The following is a 20,578-nucleotide window of genomic DNA, read 5'->3' on the forward strand; positions in this document are numbered from 1 at the left end:
ATATGATTTATATCCCCTTTTCCTTTTATAGCACATGTCTATAATCAAGATAACACTAAATCTATTAGATAATAGATTGATATTGGACTATCTCTGAGTTATTATAATGAGATTCTAGTATGAATATCTTATAATTTTTACCTATGTTTATGGTCAAATTATAATAAAGTAATGATATCCTCCAAAGGGGGGAATGATTAGAAAAAGTAATAAGATAAAGATGTAATGTAAAAGTTTTCTAATTAAATGGAATGGTAAATTTTGAGAAAAGCAACAGGGTTAGACTATTTTTTCCCCAAGAACTATATAGAAATGTATTATGATTGACTTCCTAATTTATCAATCATGGAAATTCAGGCTTTAAATGTATTGGTAACACGTGCTAAGATTTTATTAAGTATTAATTGAATTCTTCACATAAATTGTATTGATAATGGCAAAGAAAGTAAAAATATTTTTAAAATATCTGTCTGGTAATTTTAAAAAGCAGAATAGAACATAAATGAGCTTCCTAAGAAAAAACACTAGAACCAAATATCTTTTCAAGTGAATTCTATCAAATATTATATCAAATACAGGATTTATTTAGGTAAGAAAAGAAACAGCAAATGATATATAAACTAAATTTTTTTTGAAGTTTAAAAATCAGAGAACCAAATTTAAGTGATTAGGTTAGGTCAGAACCTCTAGATTTTGGAACCAGAAAAGCAGAGGCCCCTTTAGAGATGTCCTAAGAATAAAGCATATTGTCCAAAAAAAAAAGATATTTAGGAAACAGATAACTGTCTGAAACATCTGGCACTATCCTTTCTGCATGGTCTATCTCGCTAAGCAGCTGTTGCTGTCTTTTCTGTTTTGACTTTGTCCCCCTGAAGAATAACAGATCTTGAGTTAGCGCATGCCTCTATTAGATGGGACTTAACATTAAGTGTCCTTGGTTACTTTGGTGACATGTAAATCTCCCTTCTCAGAATTAGTTCATTATAAGTCCTCTAAGTAATTTGATATGTACCTGACTTAAATAATTATGTAATTATGGAAATGGGGGGGGAGACAAAAAACTTTATTGCATTGTTTAAACCTGATCATCTGAAGGAAGCCTCTGCTTTTGAATAGATAGACAAAGAAGCATCCAACAGCCAGATAAGATAGTTCTCCCCAGACTTCAGCTGAGGGCTGAGTCTACTGTCTTCATTTTGTCTCTCTCCCCTTTTGTTAAGTGCCTAACCACCAAAGCGCCAATTCAAGGATGGATTGGCATTTGCTCACTTTGACATTCTTGGCTGTAGAGGGCCGGAACTCTAGAGAAGTATACTTGAAGCAAGGATACTTACAGCAGGGTGTTTACTCAGTGTGATTGATGAGACGATAGTTCTCTAGTTCACATATACTTAGTGTGATATGGTGGTGTAATAGTTCTACAGTTGACACATGCTCAGTTGTTGTAGAGATGTAATTGCACTAAGGTATTTAAAGGGCTGAAAGGACTTGAAATAAGCAGACTGCAGTGAGTGTGTCCTCAAGCTCGATTTCAGACTCCAGACTCCATCCCTGACCATCCTCGTGGTGACTCTTCTGCTAAGACCAAGGCCTGTCCAGAGATCCTCAAGAAAGCTAGCCCAGACATTACACTTGACCTCCTCTCTTTTCAATAAATATCCTGGGACCCACTTCCCTGATAGGTCCCCTCAAGAAACTAATCCCTGGATAATATGCCAGGACATATACTTGCCTCTTCTTTTTTGGTCCTAAGGGCAAAGGTTCTTTCAGACTCCCTCCGTTTGGCCAAAAGGGGAAAATGTCAAAATATTTTGGAGATATCCTATTTCCCAGAGCTAAGGCCCAGCAATCATGCCCTAAGTTTGGCATAACAAAAATGCTCTGCACCCTGGAATCTTCACCCTCTAGCAAAGGGTCAGTAAGGAATTTAGCTCCCCTTACTTCCTAGGGCTATCCATCACGAGTTCACAATCCCTGTTCCTTGTCAGTGACTCGGTTCCCATCACAGAACTCTGGTTCTGTGCCCACAGAATAGCTACACCCCCTAAAATTTGAGACAATGACTGTGGCCATGGGACTTGTGTTGCCCCAAGAAATGCTAACCATAAGAACTATTTCAATATCTAAGAATGATTGTGTTGTGAGTCAACCCCTTTTATGTATGTAAGTGGCTCTGGCTTTAGCAGCATTAGGCCTCCCTTCTTAGGAAGTGGGGATTCTGTTTGCAAAAACAAGTTTCCTCATTCTGAAATTAATGAAAACTTCTGTTTCTGTCTTGATTCTCCTGTATCTAGCCTGCTTTTTGCAATGCTGGCCACCCACAGGTTGAACTGGTTCCAATCCAGAAAAATACAGAAAGCCTGGGAAGATTTATATGAAATCATGCAAAGTAAAATTAGAAGAACCAAGAGAACATTGTAGACAGTAACAGCAATATTGTAAAGAAGTTCAGCTGTAAAATACTTAGTTATTCTGATCAAAACAAAGATCCAAGACAATTCCAAATGACCTAAAATGAAAAATACGATCTATCTCCAGAGAGAGAACTGATGCAGATTGAAGCATGTGAGTTTTTTTGTTTTATTTTTATTGTTTTATTTTGTTTGTCTTTTCTTTTGCAACATGACTAATGTGGAAATATTTTTTGCGTGACTTCACATATATCAATTATATCAGATTTTCTTTCCTTCTCAAGAAAGCGGGGGAGTGTGAAAGGAGGGAGAGAATTTGGAACTCATAATTTTAAAAAATGATTATTTTTAAATTTTTTCATGTACTTGGGAAATAAGAAAGAATTAAAAGAAAAAAAAAAAAAAAAAAACATCCCAAGCTACTATGTCTAAAAGGAGGGAAGTTACTTCCTGGTTCAATTCATGGAGTCCATACTATGGATAAACTGTGTGATCTTTACTGTCCGAACACAGCAAAAAAAGAAGGGAAGATTGTTTCAGTCTGGCAGTTTTAAAGTTACAATCCATTCAAAAACGAGTTAAAAGAGGCTATTCCCTCCTATGTGGTAGGAGAATGCAGGATGTCTCTCCTCAAAAGTAAGAGATCTCTGTGTTGGAGACCTTGGCTTGTTTGAAGTCCCCATTCTGCATATAAAGTTGAAGAATGGTAACCTTAAAGAGAAAGACTTGAAAGACTCTAGCAGCAAGGGGAAAGGTGGTACAAAAAAAGGGCCTGGTAAAAGGTGGCATTTGACCTAAGTCATGAAATAAGCCAGAGATTCTAAGAGGTGGAGGTAAAAATGGAGATCACTGCAAGCATGGGGTATAGACAAGTAATATAAAGACAAAAAGAGGGGAGATGGAGTTTGAAGAACAGCATATGAACCACAAGAGCTACGTTGTAGAATGGATGGTAGAGAGTAAAAAAAACAGAAAATTGGAAAGGTAGGAAGGGGCCAGCCAAGTTGTAAAGAGTTTTAAATGCCAAAGGACTTTATATTTGATCTTACAAATAACAGGGACCCTTTGGATTTTATTGAATAGGAAGGTGACTTGGTCAGATCTATACTTCAGGAAAATTGGCTTAATATAACACCTATTATGTTCTAAGTACTTTACAAATATCTCATTTCTTATTCTTTGAAACAACTCTGAGATATAGATGCTATTATTATAACCATTTTACAATTGAAAGAACCGAGGCAAAGAGGTTAAGTCTCTTCTCCAAGGTCAACAAACATCATGAGTTCCACATTTGAACTCAGGCCTTCCTGACTCCAAGCCCAGCAGTTTATTGACTATATCACCTGGCTGCCCCTGGTATCTTACTGGCTGACACTCCATACTTCCTCTGCTAACCTACAATATTTTATTTTTTTCCTGCTACTTACCTACCCACCAACCTACCATCTTGGGTAAATTCTGAAGCAGACATGTCTGGGCTTAGAGATGATTTTGTGCATTCAATCTACAAGAAGCTGTGTCTACAAATGGCTGTTTCACTAGCAAATATGCAATACCTATTTGGCAGACCCACAAATGGCTTTATGTTCTACTGAAGTTTAAATATCAGACTTCCAAGAGAATATAATAGTTGCTATAAGTTAAATTATTGAGTCTTATGTAAGTTTTTCAGTCAATGTATACTTTTGTGTATTTTAGCATGTCTTTTGTGTGTAGGAAGTAAATACCTGCCCCATAACTAATCTAGAGAGTACTTTGAGTATACTCGACTCCCTTACTTCTCTCCCCACCCCACCCCCATCCCACTTTGGAGTTCCTAGACTTGACCCACAAGCTAAAGCTTAAAACAAAAAGTGTGTTTTTGAGGTACATGAATAACTGGGGGTTAATTAGCCTGGGTATAAAAAAGGGGAGCCTAGATTTTCTCTCCTTAGGTGCTAGGCTCCCCCAAGATTTAAGGTGTTCTAGACCACATATATGGTTCTAAAGCAGAGAATTCCTTTAGAGAAGGGAAAGGGTAACTGTCCCAGCCCCTTTGGACCCAGAAATAATTCTTTCCTATTAGGATTAAATGACTGATGTTGGACATGTTTTAGAGGAGATTCATGTTCAGATAAAAGCTGGAGTTAGTAGCCTATGAGCTTCTTTCCAAATCTGAGACTCTGTAAAATATATGATTCAATGACATTCACTAGCTGTGGGCAGTCCCGGACAGGTTTCATGCCATTCTAGTATGAAGTTACAGAAAGATTGTGAGCCTTGGATTCTGGAGAAATAGATTCTAAGCTTGGCTAGGCTCTGATACTTCTGCAAATGTGATCCAGTGACAAATTACTTAACATCTCTGAGCCTCCGTTTCCTCCGTAAAAGCAGAGAATGTTTGCACTACCTCCTCATATAAGTAACCCTCATGTACGGAAATAATTTGCTTTTTAAGAGTTATAGAAACGAGTTAGTATTGTAGAGACCAGGGTGGATTATTCAGCACATTTTACCAAAGGAGGGAGGTCCTGGGGGTGAGCAGTGAAGGTCTCAAGGTTCTCTGGGGAGATAAAAGACTGCTGTTTACAAGGATTTAGCCTTTTCTGTAGGTTTCATGGGGAAAAAACCCACTTTTTTTAAAACTTTGCAACCAAAATTTCTATCCTTCCTTGGTCCACCAGAGGGCACTCTGTCCACAGAGAGGCTGAATTTCTGTCTACGTGATTTGTGTCCTAGCCGAGGCAATGTTTCACCAGTAGAAACTCAAATTATTACACTGAAGACTCAAATTGCCCTTCTCTCAAACTTAAATTCAGAGAACATCACAGAGTCTCTATGTTGGAAAGGATCTAAGAGAATATCACTCTGTGAGCCTATGGAGGAATCAGATAAGGAAAAAATAAGAAATCGGGAAATGAAAAGCAGTTCATTACACAGAAGAACAGCAAAAATACTAAAATTTGAATCAGAGTGCCTAGAATTGCAGTCCACTTTCCATTTTCTTGACCTCATTTTCCTTATTTGTAAAAAATGAAGGAATATCAAGTGCTGGGAATACAAATATTCCCAGCAAATAGTCGCTGTTCTCCAGGAGCTCCCCTTCTAATAAGAAGGAAATAATACATTTCAGCTGCAGGTAAGATAGAAAGGGTCAAAAGTCCTTTAGGTGAAACATGAATGTGGTAATGTATCTTCTTTATTATGATTTCCATTCTTTAAAATATATGTCTTTCCACTGTTAGGCTATTTTTCAGTACCAAGGACTTCAATAGCAAGAATTTTTTTTTTTTTTTATGGGTCTTTGGTATCCGTTTCAGGTTCTATTGCCATGATGTTGCTCCTTGGATGATGGCTTTAGGAAGGATGCTGGAAGTAGACTAATGCTCTGGGGAAGAAGACATTGTTTTTCCTGGGGCTTTGGGACTTTCTTTTCTATAGGTATTGATGGTGGTAGAGATGGTGGCACCCTGTTTCCACAGGGATTGCTCCTTGGGTTGGATTAAGTGATCTTTAGAGATCATTAATACACCTTATGGCCCCTTTAAACTCTAAATCTTCTGCCTGTGACTGAGGATAGGGGCCTGTGGAATACGTGAGAACGCAGGAAAGGGGTAGCAATATGGATCCAATGGTCACCAATAAAGGAGGGCAGTAATCCCATAATGGAGGAGATGAGTGACTGCAATAGGTCCATGGTACAGAAGGAAATTTTCATCTGAAACATAAAATACTTATGGAAGTCTCAGCTTTAAACATCTCCAAGTCACCACCACCCTACTCGACCCAGACAGTCTTGACTTGGACAAACTGGAAAATTTTTCTTGGTCTCCATATCTTAATTAAATTCAACAATTTATTTAAAAGTTCATTAAGAGGGGGCAGCTAGGTGGTGCAGTGGACAGAGCATCTGAAGTCAGGAGGACCTGAGTTCAAATCTGACCTCAGACACTTAACACTTCCTAGCTGTATGACCTTGGGCAAATATTTAACCCCAATTGCCTCAGAAAAAAAATTAAATTAAAATAAAATAAATAAACAAAAAAGAAAAAAGAAAAGCACTAAGTAGCACACTGTACTTAGTAACAGCAACATTTTGTGATAATCAGCTATGAAGGACTTAGATTTTCTCAGCATACAATGTTCCAAAAGACTCATAATGGAAATTGTTATCCAGATCCAAAGAACCATGGAGTCTGAATATAGATCAAAGCATACTATTTTCACTTTTTTAGTTTAGTTTTTTATTTCTCCTAGTTTTTCTTTTTAGTTCTGATCTTTCATAAAATGACAAAAATGGAAACATTTGAAGTGATTGTACTTCCATAACCCATATCAAATTGTTGTCATGGGGAGGGGGGAGAGAGGTAAGGGAAGGAGGAAGAAAAAATTTAAAACTCAAAATCTTACAAAAGTGAATGTTGAAAGCTATTTTTTCAGGTAATTGGAAAAATGAAATCCTACTGAGGAAAAAAAAAAAACTACTGTGTACTATTTAAGGCATTATGGTAGATGCAAGAGTACTAAGACCCTTCCTTTTTTTTTTTTTTTTTTTTTTTAAGACCCTTCCTTAATAAGTTTACATTCAAGGCCTACAAAACCTCGGTAGTGACTGCTTCTCCAATACTATATATCTTATGAATGGTCATTCGGCCTTTTTAGTTAATTAGATGGTCTAGAAGATAAGAGTGCTGGGTCTGGAGTTAGGAAGATGAATTCGTATGTAGCATCAAAGACTTACTAGCTGTGAGACTCTGGGCAAGTCACTTAGTAGCCCTATTTGCCTCAGTTTCCTCACCTGTAAAAAGAGGATGATAAAATCTAGAGTTGTTGTGAGTATTAAAAGAGATAACTATAAAGTGTTTAGCCCAATTCATTACTAGGCATTTAATAATACTTGTTTTTTTCTTTTCTTTCTTTGTTTCATGACATCCAGTGAGAAGGAACCTACTGTGTCCTGAGAGTAGCCTATTCTCCTTTTAGATAGATCTAAGGTTTTTCTTACCTTAAACTTAAATATGCAGATTTGAAATTTATACCCATTGTCTCTAAGTCTCCCTTGTGAAGCCAAGCAGAACAAGCCTAATCCTTCAGCCACTAACAGTACCCAGTGTAGTAGAGAGATAACTGAGTCTGAAATTAGGAAAATACGAGTTAAAATCTGGCATCAGGTTCTGACCTTAATGTAGTATAATAGGAACTGGGGCATGAATGGAGTATATCTGCATACACAGCTAAAGCCAATTCTCCTCATAGAAGTGACCAGGGAGACTGCTTCTGAGAAAGTCATGATGACATCTGCTAGAAATGTTTTGGAAAGACGTCAGCAAGCATCGGCTTTCTGTAATTAGTTCTGGTTTGCTAAGTATATGAAGAATGGCAGCCTCTTCTGGTGGCTGCTGTTTCAGAACCAGCTTTAAGGTTACCTTCAAAAAGTTTGAATTGATCTTACCTCTCTTCTCTTCTTCTCTCCCTCCACTCCCTCCCTTTCTTTCTCTCCCTCTTCTCTCCTTTCTAACTTTCCCCTCTCCTCCTCTCCTTCTCCTTCTTGCTCCCTCTATTCTTCTCTCTGTCTCTCTATCTCTCTCTCTTTCTCTGTCTTTGTCTCTCTGTCTCTGTCTCATCTGTATCTGTCTCTGTCTCTCTCTCTGTCTCTGTCTCTCTCTCTCTCTCCCTCTCTCTCTTTCCCCCCCTTCCGCTGTCTCTCCCATAGCCTACTACTTAAAAGGCCCTGAGGAAACATTTCTTACTTCTTCCCTCATCATTTCTTCTTTTATTTGAGGAGATTAATCTAGATGCTTCACCCTTGTGAGTTTTTAAAGGTTAGAACAACTCCTCGAGGAGACATCCAAGATTAGGGAGGCTAGGAGTTGGAGCATATATCAAATTTTGTAACTAGCCCAACATCAATGCTTTGAGGAGCAAGGAGAGACCTTATAAATACCTTTTGTGACCCAGTCCAACAATAGCTGAGACAATAACGCACCTGGCAATCATTTCAAAGCTGAATATGAACTTGGTAAGACCATTGCCATATAGAAACTATAGAGACTAAGCCCTCCCTCCTCAAAGACTCCATTGTTATAGGGGGAACTGTATCCCTGAGCTGTTGGGGAGGAACAATTACTTTCTTGTTCTTGCTACATCTTCACAATAAATATCCCTTAGTAAAAAGTAATTGATATTAAGTGGTTAAATGAACTGCAGTGCTAGTCTTTGGCACATAGTAGTGGGAGATCCCAGCTAGTGGGGGCTCAAGTTGATAGTAGTAGAGAAAAGATGTCCCTAACCCTTTCAGAGTTCCCTAGAACCCATCTGTACCATCTCTCAAAAGTCCTCACCATGTGGATCCAATCTCAGGAAGCTCTAGTAACTTCCTGCTACTGAATCCACTGTATATTTTGCTGACTAATGTCAATTTGGCCCTCACAATAGAATCTAGGGGAGAAGTATCAAACTGACTCTAGGAGAATGGGCCCAGAGCATTTTTATTACAATAGAATATCAAGACCTTTCCTAATCTTAATTATTTGCCCTTCAGCTTTTTCTTCCTTGATCAAGCAATTAATCAACAAGCATTCATTAAAACATGTGCCAGATACTGTGCTAAGGATCAAAATACAAAGAAAAAGCAAAAATATTCCTGGATCTCAAAAAACTTACAGTTTAATAGGGAGATGGCATACACATAAATCTCTAAATACAAAATAATAAGAGTAAAGCACTAATAGCTAAAGGAATCAAAAGAAGAAAAAAAAAAAAAAAAAAAAGCTTGAGTCTTGAAGGAACAACCAGTACAAAGGCATAGACAAAAGAAATGGAGTTTATGTTTGAGAAAGAACAGTTGGACCAGTATAACTGTACCTTAGAGTGCCTGGAGTAGAGTAATGTATTTAAAAACTGGAAAGATAGAAAGTGACAAGTTCGTAGAGATCTTTACATACTAATCAGAAGAATTTTTATTTGAATACAGAGTAGCAGGAAGCCACTAGAGCAGTGGTTCTCAAGTATGGTCTAGAGAATCCTGGGAATCTCTGAAACCCTTTTAGAGGGTCTACAAATTCAAAAATAGTTTTTATTTCCAATATGGTAAATGTCTATAAATATAACCCAGCTAAACAAAAACACTTTGGAGAGATCCTCAATAATTTTTAATAGGATAAAGATACCGAAAACAAAAGTTTGAGTACCACTGCACTAGAGTTTCCTGAGATTGGATCCATGTGATGAGAAAATCACTTTGTCAGCTAGGTGGAAGATGTATTGAATTACACAAAAAGTTAAAGCATAGAATATAAGTAGCAGTAGTCCAGGTGAGAGATGATGAGGGACTAGACTAGGGTCCTTAGTTGAACGAATAGAGAAAACAAGACTATTATAGAAATGTTGTAGATAAAAATAATTGATAGCTAATTGGATATATAGGGTGAGCAAAAGAGAGGCATCAAGAATGATAGATATTAGAAACCTGGGTAATTAAGAGAATGATAGTGCCTTTTACAGTAATAGGGAAATCTGGAAGATGAGTAGATTTGGGGGAAGTGAAAATGAGCTCTGTTTTGGAAATGTTGAGTTTGATATGTCTGCAACATTCGGTTTAAAATGTTGAGTCAACAAATGGTAATGCTGGAGTAGAGCTCAGAAGAGAAACTTGAAGTGAATAAATAGATTGGGGATCTATTTTAAAAGTACTAATAGAATCCTTGGAACTGATGAGAGCCTCAAATGAGAGAACAGAGAAACAAGAGGGTCTAGGATAGGGCTTTGAGATATTCCCCACAATTAGAGGGTACGATTTCAAGAATGTAGGTCCATCCAGCCAAGGAGATTGAGAAGGAGTGTTCATACAAGAAGGAGGACCTGAAGAGAGCAGTCATGGAAATCCAAACAAGAGACTATATAGCAAGAGATGATGACAAATTTCAATAATGCTTCAGAAATTTCAAAAAGGGTGAGGATTAAGAAATGGCCATTTGATTTGGTAATTGAGATCATTGGTAACTAGTGAGAATGAAATCTGAAACAAGATTGCCAAGAGTTTTAGAAAACAATGAAAGAAGTGGAGGTACTGTTGGTCTTTTCAAAGAATTCTAGCTGAAAATGGGAGAAGAGATATATAGGACAATGGTTGGCCTGCATAATATGATCCAGTGAAGAGTTTTTTTTGTTTTGTCTTGTTTTGGGAAAGAAAGAATCTTGGAAGTGTTGTAAACAAGTAAGGAAGCAATAGATAGGGAGAGATGGAAGATTAGAGAGTGAGGATGATGGTAAAGGCAGGAGGAATCTGCAAAAAAGATTGGAAGGATTGAAATCCAAGATACATATAGAATAATTGGTAAACAGAAAGGCCACTTCATCAGAAAATGGAACAAAAGAGAAAGGGTGAAAAATGATATCAAAGGGATGTGAGAAGAAAAGAGGTAGAACTTAGCAATTGGTATTTTTCCCCATAAAATATGAGGTGAGATTTTCAGTTAAGAAGGCCAGGAAAGGGATGGCATGAAAAATTTAACAAAAAGTCTGCAATAAGCCACTGGTGAGTGGGACTAAGAAACAATAGAGCCCAGCTGAGATGAGTCAGCAGAGTTTTGTGATTTCCTCTAGTTCTATTCAGCATATGAGTAGGAATGAAAGAAGAAGATTGTGGGAGTAATCCAAGGGTGGAGTATAGCAAGATGTGATCAATGATAGCACAAAGAAATGAGGGATTAGAGAGTAGAGGCTAGTGTAAAGTTGAGCCTGTGCACTAAAGGTTCAAAATTGTTAAGTAAGGGGTATACATCCAGAGCAGGGGTGGTGGCTTGATTAATTGAGGGAATGGAGGGTATGATAAAGACTAATAATAGGTTTTAGAGAAGTGTGACATAAGGAAAGATAGAAAAATAAAAGTTTATGATCAGATGAAAAAAGTTGAGGGTGAACATAGAAGTAGAACATTTGTGAATCCAAGATCAGGGATATGACTATGTAAGTGTATGGCTGAGGTGGAGTAAAGGAATAGGTCATGGAAACTGAATCAATGGAGAAACTGAGAAGTTAAGGTATTTGAGGGAACATCAGGTTGAAGTTCTCTGGTATAAAAGCAGAATTTCCTGTGGAGAAAAGGAGATAACCTCGACCAAAAATTGGTCATTGACCAAAAGTAATAGAGATCAGCAGAGCACAGCTACTAGACCCTGAATTGGGTGATAAATTTGTATTACTAAAACCTCAAAAAAGGAAAGATTGCAGATGATTATGGTAGAAGTAGAGTCCAAAAATGGCAATGGGAGCAAGGAATAGTCTGTCTCCCAACCATCACCAGGAGTCAGGAATAACCCTGACTCATTAAAAATTCATACTATGCTGGAAAGGATGTCTAAGCAGTGTCATCCAAGTCTCAGTGAATATCAGAATATGGAAAGAGCTCAACTGATTTGGAGAATAAAGCCACAACCTTAACCTTCCCTTAATGAGGGGACAGTTCCTTAATTTTGTTTCCCATTGTAGCACTCATTTTGGACTTCTCAATTTCTCCACCCTTTCCCTGGGACCTTCATCGTTGGGAAATCTTATTATTATGCAAGATTTAATTAAGGGGCAGTTGGGTGCTCAGTGGATAGAGCACCAGCCCTGAATTCAGAAGGACCTGAGTTTAAATCCAATCTCAGACACTTACTAGCTTGTGATTCTTGAAAAGTTTCCAATTTCCTACCTTGGAACTCAAAATTCATCAATACCCTCTGATTGGGAGGCAGAATCATGAACTCTTCAACCTTTATTTAAGTATGAGGCACCAGACAGATATATCTATTTCCTACCTTGCTGCACTGTGTGGTATTTCACTGACTTTTTTCATTCCCCCACTCGGTATCTTATACTCTCCTCATTTTTCTCTTGTGTGTTGTCTTCCCCTAGTAGATTGTAAACTCCTTAAGGGCAGAGATTGTCTTTATCATAGTTGCATTCCCAAATTAACCCAGAGATTGGCACATAAGAGGCATTTAATAAATATTTATTTTATCATTGAGGAAGTGGTATAAGAGAGAGGGAGTTTGTTAATTATGACACAGTATAAAAAATAGAACATTGATGGCATAAGGTGGAGTGAGGTTTAGATGGATGGAAATTAGGAAATGACCTGCTAAGAGTAATGATAGGAATACTGTTCTCTGGCAATCTAAAATTCAGTATGACTGGGATGGGGATAATAAGATCAGGTGAGACCACTGCAGAATAAGTCTAGACACAGTGATGACTACTGAGGAAAGCAAGCAATTAGAAGATTCAAGGGCCAGTTTGGTGGTGCAGCGGATAGAATACTATGTCTAGAGTCAGGAAGACTCATCTTCCTGAGTTCAAATCTGACCTCAAACTCTTACTAGCTGTGTGACCCTGGGCAAGTCATTTAACTCTATTTTCATCAGTTTCCTTACATGTAAAATGAGTTGGAGAAGAAAATGGAAAATTACTTCTGTATTTATGCCAAGAAACCGCCAAAATGAAGTCACAAAGAGCCAGATGCAATGGGAAAAGTGACTAAACAAACACAAAAGGTTCAAGACCAGGGTCCATCTAGGATGTCCACCTTTCAAGCGAACATGAGCAGGAAGTGGTATTTTTAGGTCAGGAGGCTGTGTTCTAAAGCATGATTTGGAGAAAGCTTAGCAGTGTTGTGGCCTAGCAAGAAAACAAGAATTAGTATTCTTGGGTCCACTCATCATCCTGCTTCCCTGATTCAAAGTATATATACAAGGGGGAAGCCCACCCCTCAGCCTCTCTTCCTTTCTGGTTACAAATGGTATAGGAGTATTTTAAGCTATGCCCCAAGAGATAATGGGGAAGGGACAGTTGGCTCCATTTCTGTACTCTCAGATTCCATGCGGCCATAAACAGTGGCAGCTAAAGCACATTCCCAGCTAGACAAGTTTCAGCCTGGGTTTGGGCTGCCTCATTTGGATTTCCTTTCCTGAGCACTAATCTCAAAATGGATGTTGTTGACACTTGGAGGGGACCTAATGAGTTCGAAAAGTCCAGAGACCCCGAGTCTAATGAGAAGACTGGTTAGATGCAGAAGCACCAACTTATGGTAGATGCAAAGAAATTGTTTATAGAGTGCAGAGGTCAGAGGAGTTTCAAGTTTGGAATGGAGTATTAGACTAGAACAGAGATAAACTGAGATAAATGTATCAGTCTCACAAGCTGTTTCATAATCTGATGCTTCTAAATATCATTCTCTCAGCAGATTATACCAGTAGTCTCCATTTCATTTTTCAAGGACATTAAACATTATTGTACATGAGATTTTTGACCTTCTGTTCTAAGCTATTCTTCCAAAAATATTTTTTTTCTTCATAGCTCTTATTTTAATTCAAATTTCATTTAAAACAACAATAAATTTCTTGCTTCATTTCTTCCAAGCTTTCTTATAATCATTATTTCCAGGTCATAGGTTTGAGTTTGGGGATTTTTGTTTTTTGTTTTGATTTTTTGTTTGTTTTGTTTTGTTTTGTTCTTCTGAGGCATTTCTTGTACTTATTGTAGAGTTAACTTTCTTTTATCTGGATTAACCTATTAGGCTTCACTTAACCCAGAGTATTTCTTCATTGTTTTAGGTAAGTTTCTTGGGAGCAAGGATTGTTTCATTCTTTGTATTTGTACTTCCAGTGCTTAGCATTGTATCAATGACTACAGGAAATTTAAAAAATATTATTATTATTAATTTTAGAGCAAAGTCAAAAGTATGAGAAATTGAATAAAAATAGAGCATCTACTATCAAAAACAACTGACCTGGAAAACAGGTTAAATAGAGATAATATAATAGTTATTACTCCCTAGAAATATATAATCCCAAAACCCTCAATAATATTTCAACAAATCATAAAAGAAAAGGACCAGAAGACATGATGAAAATGGAGGGGGAAAAAATCTATTAATCACTCAGAAATGTTATAATTAAAATCCAGAGTGCAGGGCAAAGGCAAAGGAAAATGCCACAAGAATCCAGAAAGAGTTCACATACCAAGGAACCAAGGAACCAAGGATTACACAAGACTGTGCTTCAACTAGTATAAAAGAGAAAAAAACTTCTTGGAATCCAATATCCCAGAAGGATATAGTCAAAGGCTCACAACCAAGAGAAGCTTGCCTTGAAAAATTAAATATAATCCTACAGGGGGAAATATATATTTAATAGAAGACTTTCATTCATTCTTGATGAAAAGAACAAAACTGAGTAGATACTTTGAATGCTAACATGGGAATCATTAGAAAGCTAGAAAAGTAAATATTTTTAAGCAATTGGAAGGGGCTAAACAATGCTAAGTGCTTACATTTAATAGATGGAAAACAGGAGTGTAGCTTTAGAATCCTACCACTGTCTTCAAGGGACTCATATCATATACTTGAATAAATTTTAAATAGATAGCTGATCTAGATATTTATATATATATAAATTAGAGGAGCGTGGAGGGGCATTCCTTTCATAACTATGAAAAAAGGCAATAGTTCTCAACCAGAGGAAGAATAAAGGGAATCATAGAAGACAAAATAGACAATTCTGATTACATAAAATTGGAACTTTTTGCAGAAACAAAATCAATCCGGTTAGCAGAAGTCAAACAGTTCCCTGTAAGAAAAATCTTGGTAGCAAACTTCCCCGGGAAAAGGTCTGACATATAAAATATGTAAGGAATTGTTTTAAATGTGTCAAAAAAAAAAAAAAAAACTAGCCATTTCCCAACAAATAAAGAATATGTACAGTCTGTTCTTAAAAGAAAAAAGTTGGTCTATCAACAATCATATTTTTAAAAAATATTCTGCATCACTAATGATAAGATAAATGCAAATGAAAAAACCACTCTGTGGTTTTTTCCTTCACAGCCATGAGACCAGCAAAGATGAGAAAAAAAGAAAAGTGACAGTTATTAGAGAGGCCATAAGAGAACAAACACACTAATTCATGGATGATGAAAATGCCATTTGATCCAAACATTCTGAAAAACAATTTAGAACGATAGTCGCAAAGGCACCAGTGTTATACATTCTCATCCAACAATATCAATACTAGGATTGTACTCCAAAGAGTTCACTATTATTGTTTATTGTTTGTCCTTCATTCTGGTAGAAGATCAATAACAGTTTGATATAAGGTTGTTTATATCTTGACTTACAAGTGAATTAGATTTAAGTGAAAGGCAGGACTGTACAAGATGGCCAGCCTCATTCTCTTTTCAGGGGCCATCTGGATCCAATGTGAGATATAGATCAGGATGACTAAGGATATCCCAATGAGATTAAAAAAAAAAAAAAAAGATTTATTGTAGTCACTTTTTTTGAAGCCAAGAACTGGACATGAAAGGAGTATTCATTTGATTAATGGCTGAACAAATAATTAGTGAATGGCAAATCTATTTGCCTCAATTTCTTCATCTGTAAAATGGAAATAATAACAGGATCTATGCCCCCTCCCGGGTTATTATGAAGATCAAATAAGATGATAATTATAAAATACTTAATAGAGCATTTGTACCATAATAGACATGATATGAATGTTAGGTAATGGTGATGGTGCAGGTGGTGGTAACAGTAGCAGCAGCAGAAACAGCAGTAACAGTAGTAATAGTAGTAGACAGTGGCCAAAGCCCTTTTTAGTCTGATAGTTCATATTTAATATCCAAACTAATCTAAAAAATATTAAGTTCCTACTATTTTCAGGCAACTAGGTGGCACAGTGGATAGAGTGCTAGACCTGGGGTCGGGAAGACTCATCTCCCTGAGTTCAAATCTGACTTTAGACACTTTCTAGCTGTGAAGCTTTTGCCTCAGTTTCCTCATCTGTGAAATGAGATAGAGAAAGAAATGGCAAATCACTTTAGAATTTTTTGCCAAGAAAACCCAAGGGCAGTCTTGAAGAGTTGGACAAGATGAAATGACTGAACAACAATAAAAACAACAACAACAACAAAATACACAGGGCATTGGACTAAGTGCTAAGGGATACAAATGATAAAAAGGAAGATGGTTCCTGCCCTCAAGGAGTTTACAATCTAATGAGAAAAAGACAAGGCAGGAAAACAGGGGGTTTGGGGGAAAACTAGAAGGTATCTTGTTGCATAGAACAGACAATAGAAAGAGCAGCAGAGGCAGAGAAACATGACTTTAAAAAGTCCAATTTTTGCCCTTTATAAAGGAAGGCATTGAAAGGAGTTTGGCCCTCATCTTTCAGTCCTCCAATAAAAGGGAGAAGAGGCCGAGGGAGTGAAATCAATGAAAACAATGAGATTAGAAGTGATGAGTTTAACCTGGCCTGGGGCATTAACCAGACAAAGCAGCAGAAACAAAGTGGAGTGAAATTTGTGTGAAGTGAGTCACTCATATTCCACCTAGTAATTAGTAGGTAGTAGACTAGTTCACCTAGTTGTACAGGAAAAGAAGATTCAGTAAGAATGCAACATTGACTGAAATGGGTGTAGTTTCCCAGCTCCTGTGTTGGCTATTTCACCAGGCCTGCGACCCTTCCTGCTCTGACTTTTCATAATTAGATAACCAGGAAGTTGGGTCTGAGCCTAAATCTGAAGCAATTCAATCTAGATGATCTCAATGCCTTTTAAAAAAAAAAAAAAAGGCTTAGTTTAAAATATTACTGGGCCACAAGAGACAAAAGAGACAGATTCAGAAAAACCTGGGAGGATTTGTACACACTAAGAGTGAAATGAGCAGAATCAGGAGAACAATGTATATGAAATTCAGAAGGGGCACAAGACTTGATAGCTATGAGCAATATCATAACCAAACATAACTCCAGAGGACTATGGTTCTCAACTCTTGGGAGAAGAATGATGAAATAGAGATACAGAAAAGGATACAAATTTTCTTTTTTAAAGAACAAGTGCATATTTGTTTTCATATGCATTTGTTACTTTTCTCCCCACTACCCCCAAATGAATAATTTTTCTTATTTCAAATTTATTTATTTTTTGTTCTTTCCCTTTTTATTTATTTATTATAGCTTTTTATTTACAAGATATATGCATGGGTAATTTTACAGCATTGACAATTGCCAAACCTTTTTTCCCAACTTTTCCCCTCCTTCTCCCCAGCCTTTCCCCCAGATGGCAGGTTGACCAATGCATATTAAATATGTTAAAGTATAAATTAAATACAATATATGTATACATGTCCAAATAGTTATTTTGTTGTACAAAAAGATCAAATTTATTTTAAAAAAATAATTCTTTCCCTTTCTTTTTTAATAAAGCTTTTTATTTTCAAATCATATGCATAGCTACTTTTCAACACCTTTGCAAAACCTTGTGTTTCAATTTTTTTTCTCCCCCCCTTACTCCCATCCCCTCCCCAGATGACAAGTAATCCAATATTTGTTAAGCATGTGCAATTCTTCTATACATAATAAATGTGTACAGTCTAACAAAAATGTATGTCTTATTCTGAATTTTAAGTTCATCACATTTCTGTGAATAACAAGTTCCATCTTCAGGCATCTAGACTTGAGGCTTATTACTGCATTAATCAGAGTTTTCCCGTCATTCAATGAAATGAGTGGTGTCAGTGAAACAAACAAAAATAAAACAAAATAGAAGAAAGCAAAGTGAAATTAAGGAGCACAAAATGGGCAATATTGGAACTACTGTGATAAATTTAATGTTTACTTTTTTGAAAATCCTAAATTCTACATAACAACTCCATGATGCCAAACAGGGTCTTTTTCTGCTCTTTATGCCAGAAAAGTTCATATTTATTTGTTTTTCAAATTCATATAATTTTTAAAAATTAAAAGAAATTACAACCTCCTGTCTGAGTGTACTTAAAGGGATTAGTTGGTCATCATCATCATCACTGTTATCATCACTATCATTGCTATCATCAACATTATTCAACACCTATTATACATAATGTCCAATACTGAGAAAGGGACTGTCTGTGGGAGCATAAAATAGCACCCTAGGGATATCAAATTCAAATAGAAATGAGAGTTACTGTACAAAAATTCCCATGAACCACATATTGACTTAGTTTTAAAACATAAAGTTAGCTCTGCTTTATTGTGCTTTTATGTATTTTTAAAAATATTTCCTATTACATTTTAATCTGTTTGGGGCTATTATTCTTGGCAATGTTGTGGACTACATGCAGCCTGTGGAACATGTTTGATGCTTCTGCTCTAGTATATATAATTGGAATCCCATCTACTCTCCAGTCAATAATCTTCTGACAACCAAGGAAATAGAACAAATTATTCTCAGGGTGGTAAAATGGGAATAATACTTCTAGTACTGACTTCTCAGGGTGGTTGAGATGGATCAAATATAATTTATCTAAAGTGCTTTATAAATTTCAAAACACCCTTAAGTTTTTATTGTTTATAATCTACTTCAGGGAGAACTGAGCAAAACAGGGAGGTGAGGAGTGGAAAAGGAGGATGGAGGTGTTAAAAAGTCAGAAACAGTGAAATATAAAGGGGAAAGCCTTCCGATGAAAAAATAAGGAAATCTGAGGCTTGAATATGAAACTGTATAACAAGGACATCAACTTTGCACCAGGGCACAGACTATATCCAAACTTTTGTCCCTAGATAGTCATCTACCAAAAAAACCCAAAAGGAGCCTGGAAAGTAGAACTGGTTGAACCAGAACTGGTCTCCATAAACCAAGAGTCCTACTTGAGAGAACTGGCCCTAACCTGGGAATAATTATAGAACAGGAGAGGATAAACCTTTCCCCACCTTCTACTTGGAGATAACCTCAGAGCCCAGCCTCTGAATAAAGAAGTCTTTTTTGCTAATCTTAGGGTAAGGGTAGTTTCCCTAGTTGAGAAAACAGTAGTACTCTAGCTGAAGCAAACATAGTACCACCTGACTTGAACCAGTGGCTAAAAATAGCATAATAAGTAATAATCAATGAACATTTATTAAGTGCTACTATGTGCTATGCACCATACTTAACACTGGGGGTAACAGTCCCTGCCCTCAAGGAGTTTACATTTTGATGGGGGAAGATAGCATAAAAGAAAATGGACAAATAGGGGGGCAAGGGAGTGGGGAAGGTGTTCAGAATGGAGGGCATGGTAGAAAAGGTAGGGAATGAAATGTCTTCTTGTCTCTCCTCCTGAAGTGGAGGTTGCGAAGTTCACGGCTCTCTCCTCCCATCAGAGGGACAAAGGGTACTGATAAGAGGTGAATACTAAAACTGGTTCTTCAACGAGTCTACTTGGGACATGGTAGAGAAGTCAAAGAAATACTGAAAACACTGCAGCTGCCTATCAAAGAGTAAATCCAATGGAAGCTAGCAAATCAACCTAATCAGAAGGTTGATCTGGCGTGCTACTTTCCAATGTGTGGAGAATACAAGGTCACATTCTCTTATTTCCCCTAAAGAGACTGAGCGGTCTGAGCTCTGGCTAATACAGTCCCTCCTCCTACTGCTAAGTCCAATCAAACAGATGACTTATGGCCCTCTCCCTCTCTAACCACGAACCCAGAAAGGTTCTACCCCTAGAATCCTAAAAGTATGAATTTGAGACAATCTGGAAGCAGATGACTTTGCCCAACTTGCCTAGCTGCAGGGATGTTAAGCAAGTTCAATCTAAAAGCTGAGCTTGATTTGTCCAGCCAAGACAATGGTCCTGTGAGGAGTCACTGAATGTATAATGTATATTAGATTACTTGCTGTCTTGGGGAAGTGGGAGATAAAGGGAGGGAGAAAGGAAGAAATTTGGAACTTAAAATCCTACCAAAATGAATGTTGGAAATTTTCTTTACATGAAATTGGAAAAAGCAAAACATTATTAAGTGAAAAATAAAATAAAAACAACATCCTCTATGAAATAGAAAGTTCAAGAAAAATGAAGGATATAAACTTAGTGAAGGCAAGGAAAGTACTATTTTTATCTTTGTAACCTCTACACTTAGCACAGTGCCTGATACATAGTAAGCATTTAATAATTGTTGGGATGAAATGGAACTGAGGAAAACAAAACTCAGAAAAACTAAGTAATTTGCCCAAGGTTACAATATTGGCAAATTGACGATCTAGCATGCAAACACGGATCTTCCAATTCCAAAACTAGTGTTCCACCACACCACTCTGTTCTCCAATGCTTTGTAAATTAAAAATATATAAAAAAAAAAAAACCTTGGAGATCATCATCATTGTCATCTTTAGCTGAACAATGTCCTCCTGAAACC

The sequence above is a fragment of the Sarcophilus harrisii genome, chromosome 2 (assembly GCF_902635505.1).
Source record: "Sarcophilus harrisii chromosome 2, mSarHar1.11, whole genome shotgun sequence".
In the NCBI taxonomy this organism is placed as follows: domain Eukaryota; kingdom Metazoa; phylum Chordata; class Mammalia; order Dasyuromorphia; family Dasyuridae; genus Sarcophilus; species Sarcophilus harrisii.